At 36.2% G+C, this 18,581-nt stretch overlaps 1 protein-coding gene across 2 annotated transcripts in view; it reads right to left on the minus strand.

The window, feature by feature from the left end:
- LOC149569994 (ATP-dependent Clp protease ATP-binding subunit ClpA homolog, chloroplastic-like) overlaps window positions 1-18,581 on the minus strand; it is a 45,535-nt gene that overhangs the window by 13,847 nt on the left and 13,107 nt on the right. The window contains exon 1 of one of the 2 annotated variants that reach the window (XM_089822653.1): window positions 2,228-2,244. The exons of the other annotated variant lie outside the window; for it this stretch is intronic. The gene's annotated coding sequence lies outside the window, so the exon portion shown is untranslated. Of the gene's footprint in view, window positions 1-2,227; window positions 2,245-18,581 lie in introns of those variants that run through there. 2 annotated transcript variants of the gene reach the window in all.

The following is an 18,581-nucleotide window of genomic DNA, read 5'->3' on the forward strand; positions in this document are numbered from 1 at the left end:
ATGATGACAGGACTGTCTTACTCACACCAGCCACCTGCACAAATTCAAAAAGTATACATATGGTACCCGACACCATTGCACAATTCATCACCACGTGCATGATCAAGGAGTGGAGAGGAAAGCGTCTTATAGACATCACCAGCAAATGTTAATGATGTGTGCTAAGCTTCCATGATGGGTTCCCGTGCCGTCTTAGTGTCAAGTGCCTCAAGCAAATGCTGTAAGAAATAATATATCCATGGTGATAATGGAGCATAGAAGGAACCCACGAACTGTTTGACAAAATACTCAATTCACAAAGAGCATTGTCTTAGCAAGTTTTTGACAAGGATTAAAGGGGCAGGATCTCAGAGGTAACTCCAACCGAATGCAAGATAATCCGCCAAGTATCATCCTCAATAAGTCACTCCAAATACTACATCATGTATAATCCTTTGAAGACATTAAACGGTGGCAATTAACATTTGATAAGATAAAGAGTCCGAACAGACCATTAGAGATGAGAAACATAAGGCGTCGAATTGGCTCCCAATCATGTGACTCGGTTGTTATTACCTATCAATTTAAAAGTAGAAGCCATTATGACACATCACAGATTGCTTATCACAAGTGTTCAATCGGTATTTGATTCTGTATCAAATTTAGAGTTTCCTTCCCATATAAAGAACATCATCCACAATCTATTGGAGTGAGGAATATGAATCAGTAGGAATAGAAAAGAAGTAAGTACTTGGTAATATTATCAAAAGAATTGACTCCAAAGAATCAATTATGTCAGCAACCGAAAGGTCATGGACAAAGAAGATGTTAACAGGAAATTCAATGAAGTAAAAGGGGTTCTTCTTTTCTGAGAGAGACAGAGAGCTGGAGTAGGGGGAAGGAGTTTTGTTTTTTTGCATTTTCATTATGCATGTTAAGAGTTCGAGTTTTTGTAATAGATTTAGCATAGGTTGTGAGCAAATAAAATCTGAGCATTCTTATTTGTGACATCGAGAAAATAGGGGTTTTATTCTAAATTGGAGCATTTAGTTATTTCTCCTCTTATTATAATCAATCAAAGTATTGTTGTATTTGGTTTTGGGCATCATCTTGCATCTTGTGTTAAGTAATGAATGGGTTGTAGATCGGAGTATTTGCAGACATTCCTATTACAGGAATTGGGATTATTTAGCTTTCTTTTTCATTTCATTTTGCACTGCATTTGCACAAGTAGCATTCATATTGCATTACCAATGTCAGGGAGTCATAAGAAATCTGAATTCTTGGGGTTGGCTGGGTTTAGAACTGAATTTACTGCCTGAGTTGGTTTTGTCTAGTGCTGGCTTGGTTTTTCCTCTTTCGTTCTCAGATTAAGAATGTACCCAATTAGTTTAGGAATAAAACAAGATTCATTGAATATCATTCATAAGGGAGCTGTACCTTTCAATTCAAAGGAAATCTATCAACCTAATAATAGATTATCCAACTATTGGTATCAAATTGTTTCTCAGAGATTCGGGCATTTAAGAGTTAAATTGAAAAGAACAATCTGTTTACCAACAGGTAACTTACAACACAAACTGACCAATTTGTTAAAAAATCAATCTCATAAATTCCTACATAATGCTTCACTGGTCTCTTGTAACATTAAAGATTGGAATGCAGTTTCAAATAATGTGATCCTTAAGTATTGTAAAACTATTGAGATAAGATGACTGAACTATTTGTGAAGATGCAATACAGAGTTGTGGAGCTAACTGAAGAGACATACAACTCAGTAGCAATGCACCAACTCACACACTAAAAAGAAGCAACAATAAGACGGACACAGCCCTTGCGATACATATCTTGGAAATTCATAGTTGGTACCATCAAAACATGCACAGAAAAGATGAAAAAAAATCGTGAAGGTGCAAATGTAAATGAGTCAAAGAACTAATTGAAGAGATTGATAGGTTAGCAAAAATGCTTGAACTCAAGCACAAAGAAGGGGCAAAAACTATTGAGATAGGTACAGCATGACATGGGCATTGCCGACATGGAATCATGTACTATTCCAGAGCGTTCAAGCTAACCCATACAATTATTTCAAGGTAAATAATAATGTCATTAATAGAGAAGAAAGATTGCTTAATGAAATGTAGACCTATAGATCTGTCAGCGAATAACAAGAGAGTTGAGAGAGGTGGGATTTTAAAAATATGAAATGAGCCCCATTATTAAGAAATTCAGAAATAATTAATCATACTTGATGAATTCCCATGTCCTCAATAGAAGTAGGAGTTAACTCATCTTTAGCACTGAAAATGACATCACTTCTCTTGCAAGAGGATGTCACTGTGTTTTTCTAACATGTTGTTTCCCATGCCTCTTGGCTGGTCCCAAGATCCCTCGACGGTGATAATTCTGCAAAGTCAATCGTACAGTCTTGGTGACTAATTGTACAACTGTGGAAGATGTGATATCCCAACTAGCGTACCAAAAACCACACTAATTTCTTTTTCCTTTTCGATTAACAATTTGAAAGCTAGATTAGTATATTAACAGTTTAACCTGCAGATTATTTAACTCTTAATTATTTGAACTTAGGTCACTTGGATCACCGAGTAACCAAACTCCAATTTAAACAATTCAGAAACCAAACCAAGTTCCATTTTTGTCCTTCAATACCAAGATAATCAACTCTACAATCGACCATTGTACTACCCTCAGACACATGGTTGAAAAAATCTTGGGATAAACAAGGGAATGAAGTTTTTTTCAATTTTGTTGATTTCAAAACAGCACTTGACATAGTACCTAGAAACAAACATTAAGACAAAATGGAAGAGCTTGGAAGTCCGAAAAAGTATAGAGCTGCTGTCCACAGACTCTACAGTCGGGTTTGAGCTAAAATTAGGAGGGATGGTCTATCTGAGTGTTTTGGAAGCAACGCTGTGTAATATGCTAATATCCTCAAATAGGGATTACAGACAAATATTAAATAACAATATTCCAGAGTTAGAACACAGAAAATTCTGAAACTTTAATTGAATTTAAGGAATTCTTCAATTGGCTTAAATTTATATTCAAATTATAGAACTGATTTTCTGCTAAAAAAACTTTCTGAGTATTTCCGACTATAGTAAAAGTGTGGAAAATCACTCCATATCTGCTGAGATATCTCAGAAGTGATCCACATTGATTTTCTCATATTTTCTGAGATAAAGATGATTAAATATGTAATTTTAGATACAAATGCATCAGAATTTGTTTTCAAACCTTACCTGTCCTCAAAAAAGACTCCAAACCCTGGCTGACCTTGTCAAAAACCCAGAAAACTAGCACTACATCTGATACACTTGTCCTTTCTTTTACTGTCCTCAATGATGACAAAAAATATGAAGATGCTGTGGTATAATTAGTTCAAATTTCCAAACTTGTAGGTTTGATTTTCACCTCCAAATAGGCCTCCAACCCTGTTAAACAATTGCGGCCCTCAAAAATGATGTGCAAGAGCATCACAAACCAAATCACACCCGACTAGATAGAGCCCACATGTCTCTCTGAAAGCATGGATACTCAAGGGTTTCAGACCTAAGGCTTAAGCCAAAGATTGCAGCAGAAAAAGAAAAAACTGATAGCATAGCATAATGAGCTCCAAAGTATCTCAGAATGTTATATAATTACTCCCAAAGAGATGAATTAACCTCATCCCTTGATCCACCACCACTTAATCCAGTGCTCCACATTAAAAACCTAAATTGAGCCAATAGGCTCCTTGAAAACCCATGCCTCCTCGACCTTTTTTGTCATTGGCTTTTTGTAATGTCCCCAAAATAATGCAGAGTAAATTAATTTATTACATGGTCCCAAAATTTAAATAGTATTATAAAGGACTTCTTTAATTACTAAATTAATGAAGTTATGTAGGCCCATTGTAACTTTCCAAAATTCTCTTCGAGGCCTTTATAAGTCGTTGGCTAGCACCGTAGGTAGTCATCATGGAATTCTTATATTTCTTGTGTATTTGCGATTCCAATAAGAATTGAATCTTATTTGCAATGTCAAAGGTGCAAGACCCTACCTATTTTGTAATTGCAATTTCAACAGTTAGCAGCTACTCTTGTCTAGCACTAGAGATATCGCTTCAAATATTTCCAATGTAACACTAGTACTGGGGTACATCGGGACATCAGGACGAGTTTCCGAGATGGGGGGAAAATGGGTCTCATTTTTGGGACGGCCAGGAAACAACGACAAGGGGAGGAAGAGACAGGGAGGGGTGTTGTATAATATACATATAGAACTTGAAATGCTTATTATTATGAAATGATGTTTCAATAGAACATACCAAATTAAAATACTTGAACATAGCAAAATTGCAACACGAACTAGAACCACTGAACATTCAACATAGTAACATATTACATACCCAATACTAACATTCAAAAATCAAAATTCAAATAGAAATCCAAGTCCCCATTCCAGCAGCAACATGGCTGTGGAATGGTAAAGGTGGGGGTACTTGGACACATGAGAACCCAGTGCGAGGACGTCTCGGCGACAGGTACTCTGAATTTTGGGAAGGGGTGTGAGTCCCCGTGTAAAAATGGATATTTCAATTTGTACTTGAAAATCAAATTCACAAAGTTTCCCTTGGAGACATATGTATTGTTGAGTTCATTGGAAATATAACTCAAACTTGGGAGTACAATATCTTATGGGAAGCAATTTATTCTTGCATTGGTGATATTGTTTGGTTTAGCAAGCTCATCTATGCATAATTCATGAATTAGAGGATTAAAAATTGTTCGTGTTGTCACTATGTGGGTGATTTCAAAGACCATACAGTTGAATGATGAAGGATTTTCATATGGAAGAATTGGGGGAAATAAAGGACGAGTGTGAAGTGACCCTATTGACAAGTGGGAGATCAAAGGTGGAGTTGTCATAAACGTTACAACAATACGAATATGGGTGATCTAGCTAGTTGTCAAGGCAAGGCATCATACAGTACTGAACATCAGTATGAAGTCAAGGAATGCTATAATTGATCTTGACCGTGCAGTGATGGTAACTATTGCATTGTACAGGTGTGAGAGACAAATAGCACGGTACTAACATATCTTGTCATATAGAGGAAGAACTTTGTTGTGCACGATGACTTAGTGGTGCGAGTGGTGAGAGTGCACAACACAATCCATGTGTGGAAGAGTTGGAAGCCATATGGAAGGCTTTCAGTGCATTATACTAGTATCAAAACTGGGATCCTACCAACTTGTTGCGAGAATCATGAAACCTAGTGATGGAAAGAGAAATGCACATCTAGGCATGACAACAATTTTGAGGAAGTTGAATAAGAAGTCAACAACAACTTAGTAAGACCCTTGCAAGAGGGTACCAACACATGGAGGAGATGCTCAATCACTTGACACAAGAACGGACAAAGGGAGATTCCCAATGATTCAACACAAGGCCAATGATGCCATCCTTCCTTCCCAAGATCAAACAACAAGAAATGCAAACACCCCTTTTTGTTGAGTCACTAAAGCAGTTTAAGCAGGATTGAGTTGATGGCGGATGGTAGATGGTTATATCTCTTAAGGACTACATAGATCTACAAATGAAGCATCCATCCTTTAAGAGTAATATAGTCTACAACAATAATCTAAACCAGGAGATTGAGAATGGGCTACATGACACGTAAGTCCTAAAAGGATAAAGAAATAGTCCCATATCCACTTCAACAACATGAGGATATGGACAATAAGAACCAACAATTGTACCTTTAAATGGAGATCACCCAAATTCTCAAGATAGCTACAAGGGTGAGGGATACATTTGCACTAAGTTTGTGAAACCAACATTGGTCAATCAATTTCATGGAGTGGGAACTCCAACAATGACCCTTCGAATAAGCAAGCTCTTCAATTGGTGGAAGTATGAAGTTTTCCCTTTAATTGGGCATGAGGCATGCGTGATTTCCATCTCTCCTTGTGGTGGCATCTATATAGAGAAAATAAGTTGGACTTTTGAGTTGCTCCTTAACTCCAAGCATGGTAATGTTTATATCAAAGTGGAGTAGCCAAAGCTTGTTGGGGATTTAAAGGCAATGCTCACAATTATGGACAAGCATCGATCTTTCAACGGATACGACAATCAACACTTGCACTTGGTTATCCGAGAGCTTTCTAATTGACAAACGATTTGATGACTAATTGCTTGAGGGCAAGCAATCTCTGAGTGGCAAGGACTCTAATGTCCCCAAATTACTGCAAAATGAATTAATTTAATTAATTATCACATGGTCCTAAAATTTAAATAGTATTATAAAGAACTTCTTTGATTAATAAATAAATAAAGTTATGTCGGCCCATTGTAACTTTCTAGAATATTCTTGGAACCCTTTATAAGGTGTTGCCTGGTATTACAAGTAGTCATTGTGAAATTTTAATATTTCTTGTGTATTTGCAATTCCAATTGGAATTGAATCTTATTTACAATTTTAGAGATGCAAGATCCTCCCTAGTTTGTAATTGCAATTTCGGTGGTTAGCGGCCACCCTAGTCTATAGTTGGAGATATCACTCTAGACATTTCACTTTGTACTTGAATGTCAAATTTGTGAAGTCTTCATTGGAGACAATTGTATTGTTGGGTTCTTCATTAGGAATATACCTCAAATTTGGAAGAACAATATCCTATGGAAAACCATTCATTCTTGCATTTGTGATATTGTTTTGTTTAGCAACTTCATCCATACATAATTCAGGAATTAGAGAAGGAAGATTTGTTTGTGCCATCACTGTGCAAGTGAGTTCAAAGACCAAAAAGTTCGCACCATGGAGGATTATCACACGAAGTGATGGTGGAAGTAAAGGTCATACGAGTGTGCAGTGATCCTACCGTACAGGTGGAAGGTCAAAGGGTGGAGGATTCGTACATGTTAGAACTATACAGGAACGGGTGATCTAGTTAGTCATTGAGGCAAGGCATCGTACAGTAGTGAACCTCTATTTAAAGTCAAGGAACTGTACAATTGATCTTGACCATACGATGGTGGTAAATATTGCACCATACAAGTGTGAAACAAATAGCACGGTATTGACATGTCGTATCATTTTACAAAGGAAGAACTTTGTTGTGCATGGTGACTTAGTCATATGAGTGGCGAGAGTGTGCGATGAAGTCAGTGTGTGGAAGAGTTGGGAGTCATACGGAAAGTTTTTGTTACATTATACTTTCTAAGTCACTTAAAGTCAAGATTACACTAGACACGTCTCCAAAGCCCTGGGCATGTCCCAAAGACTAGGACGCATCTCATGTTTTGGAGACATCTAAGGAGTCTCTGTGGTGCATCTAGTGTGCAGGACAGACATCTCTCGTTGTGTCTCACATCTCCCAAGTAGAATATAAATTCCTCTCACGTAAAAAGTTAACATCTCCAGTGTCAATAACCCTAAAAAACACAAACAACATTGCACTTCAACTATAAAACACCAAACTCAAAACAAATCAGGCAACTTGCAGTGAAAAACAAAATCAACGCTTCAGAGGAAGCAAAGTTCAGATAGTGGTCAAAATACCAAGGTTGCACCAAGGCACAGGTACTCATATAGATATTTTTTCAAAATAGGAGACATGATTACTTGAAGACCATATTTTTTATATAACTAAAAAATTTGTAGAAAATCAAAAAATATAATGATCTTGAACCTCGAAAACAAGAACATTGATAAAGTTTACTGTTAAAACTAACTTTGAAGTTTTAAGTACACACAAATGACAAATGTGATGCAATCATCATGACAAAGTTTCAAACTGATTGCATAATGAAATTAGCTTGATAAGCAGCAATATGATACACAAACAAAAAACAAAAATCAGAATTCTTATGTCTATCATCTACACTTCTACGTCGTGATCATCCATATCAAAGTCATCAGCTAGAGTTCCTTCTTGGCTATTCCTCAAGAAGCAAAATATCATACTTAGAAGTATCACAAGCATTATGTCAAACTTCCCTAGTGTCAAACTTTCTGCTTTTTGTTTTATTTGTGTGGAGACAGCGCCTTTTGCACATGAGACCAGAGGTGTTTTCATGACACCATGGTTGAAAGACTCCTACAATTAGAGAAATCTTAAGGTCTCCAATCAGGAGATGTATCCCAGACTCCAAGATGTATCCCAGGGGATCAGAGAGGTGTCTCTATGCAACATAGCAAACTGCCAAGATTTTGCAAAGGCCTTCAAAAGCATTGAAATAGTAAGTAATAAGAGTTTCAAAATTAACCAAGAAACTTCATTCTTATTTTTTAATTTTTGGTATTACTAATTCGTGTTGGTATTATTGAGTGACTTTTAAAGTAAATTGGTATTACGAGTTACCAATGATTATCATATTGGTATACCAGACTACTGCCATGGCACACTTCACCTAGAAATGCTACCCCTCCTATTCGAGTTTATTAATTATTATTAATTTATTACCTATAAATTATAATAGAAATATCAAAGATTATTGTATTTTATTAGGAAAATGCCATAGCACACTTCCTAATTACTATTAGGTCTCCAAATTTATTAGTTAAAACAATAATACACAGCAATACAACAGGACATAATTTTATCAGAAAAACAATAGGACTGTAAATTTATCTGTGAAAACAATTGGACTGTTAATTTATTAAAAACTGAAAAACTAAACATAAATATTTCTACTAAATATATTTCGTTGTTATTTAGATTTTCTCCTTGAATTAAGGTACAAATTGAGCTAACAATGATACACTAGATACCTTATCATTAATATGCAAACAATATCAAACATGCTAGTCATATTTTTTAAATTTTTATTTCTTCATGCGAATTCTAAAATGCTAGATGGGGTAAACAAATCTTGTGCCCCTTGTGGAAGCATTTTGATAGTGTTTTGGGGCCAATAGGTGGAGTTGAAACAACCATGATCAAACACAAGCTCTGTCCAATAGCATGTCAAGGTACTTACATGAGGGTGAAGGCTCATTTCCTTGACATACCTGGAAGGTGTTGATCCTTGTCCAATTGAATTGGAATAATCTGAGGCTTTGAGGGATCAAGAAATGGCTGTCGGAAAAGCTTATAAAGTGAGCTCCTCTCATGCTTCATCGACAGGGGCAACTTCTGCAACTCCTAATGGAGAGACAAAGGTAGGTGTGTCTCGCTTCTTCAGATGTGTAGCAGCACAACAATCTCACAAGAGATAACATATTGGGAACTCAGACCTCATTGGAAAGCTATTTGATGTGCAAGGTCAAGAAGAGGTTGATGTTGCAAGTGCCCACTTCTTTTATGCAAATGGAATACCATTTAATGCAGCTAGCAAGGTCAAGAAGAGGTGGATGTTGCAATTGCCCACTTCTTTTATGCAAATGGAATACCATTTAATGCAGCTAACTCCCTTTTCTACAGAGAGATGATCCAAGCTATCAATAATGGACGAGGTGGGTATAAACCACCAGGGTCTAAAAAGCTCAGTAAAACTCTAATTGAGAAAGAAAGTACTGGATTAGAGAGATGAGTTGCACCAATAAAAGAGTGTGGTTTACAGAAGGATGCAATAGGGTGGACAGATGCTAGAAATTGTCCACTTCTTAATCTCATGTTGACATGTAACAAAGGGCCATTTTTTTAGGACTAGAGATTGTTCAAGGCATGAAAAAAATGCAAAATTTCTTCATAACTAACTATGTGACAGCATTGAGGATGTAGTGCCATCACATGTAGTCCAAGTTGTTAATGATATAACCCATATATTTGGAAAGCAACGGGTATATGGTGCAGAAAAAGTACAAGCATATATTTTGGACACCATGTTGTGTGCATTTGTTGAATGATGCACTCAAAAATATTGGCAACTTCTAGTGGATTTTAGACCTCATAGGGAGAAATTAATATACATATGTTCATATGTAACCATTGCCACACAAGCCATTTATAGTAAATTTGCCAAGGTGGAACTTCTCAAGCTTTTCAATGCATGGTTTGCTTCTTCTTGACTGCCTCTTTGAATTCAAAGAAGCTTTGTATTCCATGGTTGTAGTGATGCATGGGCAGCTTGGAGATAATCTACAGTAGATACTACAGTTGAGAGGCTTGGTCTTTGACGACCATTTTTAAGCTAATGTTAAATTTGTTGTGGACTCTACATATATGAGATGATTAAAATTCCAGACTCGGGCAAGCCATGTTTGAGAAAAGCTTATGAAAAAATAGATTCAATGTGTGAGAGAGTCTAGAAAATAACAAACACAAGATTTATCGTTTGATAAAAAAAATATTATATGGAAGATGGAACAAATTTAACACACCCCTTCATTGTGTTTCCTATGCTTTAAATCCTAAATGGCATAATACACGAGACCAAAAAGAGGGCTTCACATGTAGATAGAGAAATAATGAAGGGATTTTGCGATGCAATAAAGAAGATTTACAGTCAAGGTGAGGATGCCTCAATTAAAAGGTGTCAATAGAATAAGCTTTCATGTACGCAAGGTGATTTTGCTTCAGTAGAGGATTTACATGAAAGACCCTTAAGAGTGGTATTTTTGGCCCTTCCTTGGTGACAGACAGATGAGCAGAGGTTGGCCTATCATTTCGTTCTTGTAGGCCAACAAAGTGTGGAGGAAACCAGTACAAGGGCTGAGAGAGCCATGTAGGGGCTTTTTACACTGTTTTGGACTGTTGATAATAGTCTCCTAAAATTTAAGAGGGATCTCTATTTTTTAGGGACTGACTAGAAGAGGTCTATGAGGCATTTGAATGTCTCTGGGATAGTTTTGGTGACTTTTGAGTGTCTTTCCTATTTTTCAGAAGGAGCTCCCTGTTCAGTGGCAGTGGCTCCAGAGGTACATACAAAGGAGGAGATTCATAAAGTCTAAGCTTTGGGTTGACAATATCATTTCTCTTCATTTGATGAGCATCCCTAGATTCTAGGAGAGAATTACCAATCAGCATAAGAGGATCAGACATCACCCACAAGCAGGTAGCTGTCATCAGTTTCCAGTTTCATGCTCACTAAAGCATTTTATGAATAAACCAGGAAATATTTTAGTATTTCCAAAATATTTCCTAAGTGGTGGTTAAATAACTTAATAATATTAAAGTGATTAAATAATCTGTTATTATTATTAGCGTTGTAATAAGACTTTTTAATATTATGTCATAAAGTTACTTTTTCTAAAATAATGATGTGCCCCCAATCTAATAGGCCCAACATTGTTTTAAAAGGGGGGCATTTTAACAATGAGGAATTGGGCCTCTTGAAAAAAGGTTTATTTCAGGAGAAGAAATTACATATAATTTATTCAAATATTGCATTGAAACCCTAAAAACGAATTAGGGTTTTGAGAAGAGCATAAAGCAACCTTGGAGGCTGATCCATTCACTATTCTTGCATCCAATTTTCTCAAAATCATTGCAGTAGGGTTTGGACTCTTTCCAGGGTTTGGGCAGGAGATTTGTCTCCAAGAACGGAAACTCTTGGCAGATATCAGGCGGTTTGACGTTACCCCAGCTATTAGGGTTCAATTGTATCACAACTCAGAAAATCAGTCATCATAGAGTTCGAATTCATGGTATCTTGACTAATTTCAATCAGCATAGGACAGATTTATGTGTTTCTCAGACATGACAGCAGGGTATTCACCTATATTGCAGATCTGGAGTATTGCAGTTGGTGTGAGTCTTCCCTAGAGGATTATATGCTAGTTGTACATCTCTAGAACTGGCTTCTTTCAGCTGAGCAGTGGTCAATAGATCAGAATAACAGGTTGAACTGTATTAGAGGGAAATAAATTGATTTAAAATAGCAGATCAGGTACTCTAATAGAAGCTGCAGAGTTGCAGACATACAATCACCTCCAGCTGGCTGTACCAGCACGCCATGAGGCTGATGCCAGCCCCTGAGGATTTCCAGAACAGTAATTTGGATTGCAGGTCAGATATAATAAAATTCTCAGATTTCAAATTAAGTTGTTTATGCAAAATTGCCTGGTATGGTTTCCATAGTTACCATCTTGAGTAGTTTTTAGAAGATTGGATTTAGTTCCAGAACTGTCTGTCTATTCTTGGTTTGTGATTTTAGCGTAATTTGCTGTAATTTCCCAAAATATTGAAAAACATTTTTAAATAAACAAAAAAAATAATTGAAAACAAAAGAAAAAGAGATAACATCAAACTCACCAAAACCCAAAACTTTTCACTGGTCAAAGAATTCAGTTGAAGCAAACCTATCAGATTTGAGCTAATCCCTAGTTAATATCTTTCAGTGGCGGTAGAATCATGGAGGTGAAACCCTTGAATTGCAATCAAATTACTATCCACATAGCAACCTCTTCATCTTGTGAGAGAAATTGGGGTACTTATGGCTTTTTCATTAATAAAAGAGGAACCGATTAGCTCACTGTAACTTCTCTCACTTATGGATCTTGGGCACATGGAGGGTCAAACAAAATGGGACCAAATTGCACCTAATGGAGAAGTTGCGGCCATAGGGGGTAAAGCGAATGGACCAAATGGCCTTAATGAATTGCCCCCAATTCTATTACCATTATAGATACCTCAGTTAGAGAGCAATGAGTATCTTGAGTGCGTCCTAGCAAAGGACCTTGATACGAATGATCAAGAGATAGAGGAATAGCTGATAGAGTTTGAGATTTCTGGTTTTTGTTTTTGGTTTGTATATCATCATCAAACTATCAATATTTTTTTATTTCAATATGTAATGATAATCTAATATAAATTATGTATTGTGAGTTTTGAACTCTTTGACACGGTGACATTTGACATGTGTATTTATTCTTAGAATCAGAGTTCCCAAACTCATGGCTAGTCACGGGCCGAGTCATGCCTGCCAAGTCAGGAAGACTCTGACTCGGACTCAATCAAGTCAAACAACCGACTCACCGAGTCACAAGTCAGCTGCTAATTCATCGAGTCCCAACCAGCTGACTTAGTCGGCACTAGTCAAAAGTCTGTAGTCAAAAAAACAATACAAAAACTTTTTTAACTTTTATTTTGGACAAATCTCTTCCTTCCAGCCCTAAAAGGTGTTCTATTTCATTGTTGTGAGAAGAAGAGATGTAAAGTGTGAGATAGGAAGAAAAATAAGAGGTCGTAGACTTGCAACCAGCAGGGAGGAAGAGCTAAAATCTTCCACAAATCAGATTGGGGCAACATTATATTGTATTAAGAGCTTCAAGGAGTCCATAGCAGCTGTTGCAAAGGCTTCTCAACTCATTTCAAAGAGGTAAGTATTAGATTTTATAGATTTTGTTGGTTTTTTTGTATGTTATGGATTTTCCTTTTTCTTGTCAATTTTTTTAACTTTCCAAATCTTGAATTTGAATGCTTTCTAATCAAATCTAAATTACATACTTCAATGAGAGAAGTAGAATAATAGAAAACTGAAGATTTTTTTTGAAAAAATTGTAAACACATGTTTACAATTTTTAATAAAAAAATTTAGGGGTTGCTGATTTTTCTAAATTCTTTCTTTGAACTTCGAAAATTTAGAAGAGAAAAAACACAATGCACAAATGTAGGGATTGCTGATTTTTTCTATTAGTTCATAACTTTACATTGCACAAATGGAAATTTGTTTGTAAAATTGTCTTATTGTAGCAGCCTTCACGTTTTGGAAACTATATTTTTTTCCAATGGCTCGTCCTAATTCTCAACCTAAGCCTAAGAGACAAAGGTCAAATGGATGAGGCTTGGAAATATAATGAAGAATTACCTAATAGAACAAGATTGCAAACAAAATATAAATTTGTAAAGAAATTAATCATGGTGGCATAAATAGATTTAAATACCATATTGTCGGCATACGTGGCCATGAAATTGAGCCATGTTTAAAAGCATCTCTTGAGTCAGTTAATTTATGTTAAGCCCAATTAGAAATATTTGACCAACTAAAGGAAACAAAGAAGAGGCAATTGGAGGAGTTAGCTCATATTGGTTCTCATCCATCTGCATCCGCATTTGCAAGGTGTATTGGAGAGGGTACTTCCATTCCCTCCCGTCCTAGTCCTAGCGTTAGCGCTAGTGCTTCTACACTCGCTCCTTCTAGGGCATTGTTAACTTTTGTCCTAGAGTCTGAAAATATGGGTTGGACAATTATTTTGCTTCATGCACTACTCGTAGTGCACAGCCCCCTTCCCTGAGAGCATGAGTTGGAACAAGGAAGTCCATGATGCTGCGAGAAAACCAATTTGCGAGTTTTGGTACTTTTGCAACAATCCATGCAGCTAGGTAATTCTTTTTTACTTGATTGTTTTAAAATTTAAATTTTAAAATTTTTAGTTTGAACTTTGCCTTGTCATATGAATAGTCGTAATGAATTGTTACAATTTTCTCACACATACTTATTTAATCTATTTGTGACAAGTCTGCTTACTAGAAACACATGATAAATGCAACCATTTGTGGAATGCTACGTTATGTGGCCCCCTCTTGTAGGAAATGGTTGAAGATATTGAAGTTGAGCTAGAGGACCGGTGGGTGTCTTGGAGCAAAAAGGGTTGCACCATCATGATAGATGGTTGGATCGATATATGAAATAGGACACTCCGGAAAAAAAATTGCTCAAACGCAAGTGATTGATCATTTGCATTGAATAATTTAAATTTTGATTTTGTCATTTACCATTTGAATATTGTAATCTATTGATAGATCTTTGATCATTATTTCACTTTATTTTTAGGATCTGCCATATTTTTGAAGTCCATTGATGCATATTAAGGAAGTCATTTGAGGTGGGGAAAGAGTAGGTGGTGATGGACAATGCAGCAAGTTATGTTCTTGTAGGTAAACTTTTGATGGAGAGGCACCAAAAAAATAATTGTCTCCATGCGATTGCCTTGACCTCATATTGGAGGATATTAGTAAGCTTGAATGGGTGAAAGAATGCATTTATAGGACCAAAAACATTTGCAAACTTATCAATAACTGTACATTGGTCCTCAACATAATGAGGCAGTATACGGGGCGAAAAGAGTTGGCTCATCTTGGTATCACAAGATTTGCCTCAAATTTATCACATTAAAATCCTTGATGCAATCAAAGCCATCTTTAAAGTGAATATATGTTGGTGAGAAGTGGAGTTCCTCATGATATGCCACAACCACTACAAGGAGGGATGTGGCAGATTGCATTTTTGACAAGGCAAGTTTTTAGACCCCTTATTCAAAGATCATGCACATGAATTTATTACAATTTATATTTAGTATTTAGTTTTTACAATTTTTATGCATATTTTTGTTTTGCTGTAATTTTGCGATTTTGCTTATTTTCATACACACTTGCGACTTAACTATTTCTATTTAACAATATGTGTAGATCAATAAGCCCTTAGTTAATTCTATGAGTTGATGGGGAGAAGCCCTCCATGGGCTTCATATATGAGTGCATGGGTTGGACCAATGAGTAACCATTAGAACTATATATGGAGGAACTGAGCATAAGTATGGTCCCATTTGGGAGATAATTGATAGGAGATGTCATAACCAGCTTCATAGGCCCATCCATGCAATCGCTTATTACCTCAATATGGCATTACATTTCTGCATTGGTTTTAAGGTGGATGACAAGATTTTTAAAGGGCTATATACAGTGGTACAATGCATGTCTACTGATACCACAGCTATAGTGCACGAGATAGATGCATTTGATAATGCAACAAGGGTGATTTTCAAAAGTCAAATGTGAAAAGATGCTCGGACAAACCAGGTAGAAATATATATTAAGAACTTAAGTACATAATTTGATTTTACAATCTAGGCTTAAAGTTGGAAATAAGACTGATTTTTTTCCTCATTTCAAACATTGGCAAATGATTGGGTCTATAGCCTGAAACCTTCAAACATTGTAATCCGCATATTGAGATAGTCATGCAGTGCTTCAGTTTGTGAGCGCAACTGAAGTATGTTCAAGCACATTCACTCGAATAGGTGTAATAGATTGTTTATGGAGAAATTGAATAATGTAGTCTTTGTTCATTACAACCTTCGTCTTAGAACCAGACATATTTTGGATAGTGACTCAAACCCAGTCACACTAGAGAAGCTTGATCCAAAATCCAAATAGCTCATTGAGGCTACCAATCCTATCTTTACTGATGAGGATCATGAGTGGATTGACCAGGCAAATAGAGAGCTTGAGGCTATAGTCATGGCAAAGGAGAAGGATAGAGCACAATCAAAGACAATTGTTGTTGGTTAGAGTGGCACCTCACAAGCTCTAACTCTGGTTGTTTAGTCATCTAGGACCTATCTTAGATGCCTTTATAGGAGGGGATACAAGCTACTTTGAGGTTGAGTTCGAGCCCAAGCCTATGCCTAAACCATAGATTTTTTTTACACAAATGTTTGGAACATTTGATGTAATGAATTTCATATTCCATGAGTTTTACATGCATTTGACAATATTTATAATCCTATGAAGCTAAGTTTGTTATTTCTTTTACAATTTATGTTTGTACTTTTGTGATCGATGTATGTTTAAGTATGTGATCAAATTAGCTTATATTTGATGATGTTACTATGCCTTTAAACTCTATTCCATAATGGGTGCATGAAACAAGTTTTAAATTCTTAAAACTCTCTAAATTCCAAGGGTTTTTGCACTTTGTCAAGTCATTGCCGAGCCATTTTCAAGTCACGAGTTGAGTTAGCCTTGTTGAGTATGAGTTGAGTTCGAGTTTGGGAACTCTGCTTTAAATAGTTAGTAACACCAATTTCAAAGTTTTATGCCATGATATTTTCTAAGAATTATTAAATTATATAAAAAAGTCGCCATCTCTAAGTACCCCCATCTATTTTTGAAAATTCGACATATTGGTACTGGATCCAGTACCAATCTCCAAGTATTGTCAAGGCCCTATCGTGAAGAGGAAGAGCACTTTAGTAGAAAATTGTCTTATTGATAAGACTTCGCAATTTACTAATGAACTCTAGTTCAAGAAATTAATGTATTTGTTGAAATACTTTAAAAAATCAATTATCCAAGGTCCAAATGTACAAATAAAACTTTTCAGTACTACAACTTATCCTTACGCATGCATTGACCATTCAATACATTAAACATATGCATATTGTTGTCCTATGTTAAAATAACTTTGCAGAAATGTAAACATGCAAACCCACAAAATCAATCACACATTTTGACACAAGGATTTTACGTGGAAATCCAATTTGGGAAAAACCACCAGTAATATGCTACCAATTTTCACTCTTCTAAAGTTAGCTCTGTAAGGAGCCAACCCTGTTAAAAGTTACAATGCACATTGTTAAATGTGACCTAGTTAAAGGATTTCAATCACCCTATTAAGAGTGAGCCTTGTTAAAGGACTTTAGAACATTCCGTTAGAATGTCACCCTGTTAAAGAATTTACTAATGATTGTTAAGTCAACCTTAATCCAAAGGATTTATCCAAACGGATACAATTGTTAGAGTAATGGTAAGACTTGATTTGATAACTATAACAACTCACTTGAAGATTACAGATCTCACATTCAGCCCTATTGAGTCCTCCATTCTACTTGCTTTCATCCTCTTTGTCTCTAACAGCTTGTTCAACCTTCAAGCATTCATCCTCTTAAGCCTTCTTGCTTTGCATGCTAATTGCATACTCTTCTATTTGGCCATCATATGAAGCAACACCCTAGACTTCTTATATTCCTTAGGTTCTCACACATGACAATTGTTGCTTCTAGCCGGCTATCTCTATAAATAGAGAATTTAGGTCTTTTACCACTTAACCACAACTGTCCATTCTACGCTTAGGTAAGATTCAATGAATATACCCACTTTTCCATTTTAGTCCCTTCTAAAAACTTTCTCTACAATCCTCTTTGAATTCACCTCAAAACGGTTTATCTTGAATTCTATGCCACCAGCTCATCATAGTAATCTTTCACACGCTTCACACAATTCAAGAAATCAGCTTTGTCCGCTCAAATTTGTTAAATCTTTGATCTAACTCAATTTACTAGCACTCAGCAATAACACTTTGTTCTCTCAGCCAACACTGTGTTTTGATGCTTGGCCAACACAGGGTTGCTCGACATCCAATGGGTCTTTACTTGTGCTCGGCACATACTAACTACCTTCACTCAGCACCAACTAGATTTCACTTGTTCAGCTCATACTAACTTTCTTGACTCGGCACATACTGAACTTTGCTGCTCGGCTTCAACTATTTTATGCTCGGCCTGCACTAACTTTGCTCGGCATGCACTATTTCCTCGGTTAGGCTTGCCATACACTTTTCTTTACTTAGCCTTCTTCTAGTCTTTGCTTAGGTATACTTTCATTATAGCCTTATGTAGATAAACAATAAACTATATCATCAATGTCTTGCTTGGTCTTAATGCTCCTTTTATACACCAAATAACTCAACCTTTCTCTAAGTTCTCTTGTTATCCTTCTTTTCAAATCCTCTTCATCAATCAAACAAATGATAGCATTTAAACCAAAGTAAGCAATTGTCTCACCAACAAGTAGTAGGTTTGACATCAGTGACAAAATAATGATTGTTCCATGATAGTTTCATCAATCTCCTTCACTTTAACAATCTCATTT

This window comes from Cupressus sempervirens, chromosome 3 (genome assembly GCF_028749045.1).
Source record: "Cupressus sempervirens isolate cs-2001-9-10 chromosome 3, ASM2874904v1, whole genome shotgun sequence".
NCBI lineage: Eukaryota > Viridiplantae > Streptophyta > Pinopsida > Cupressales > Cupressaceae > Cupressus > Cupressus sempervirens.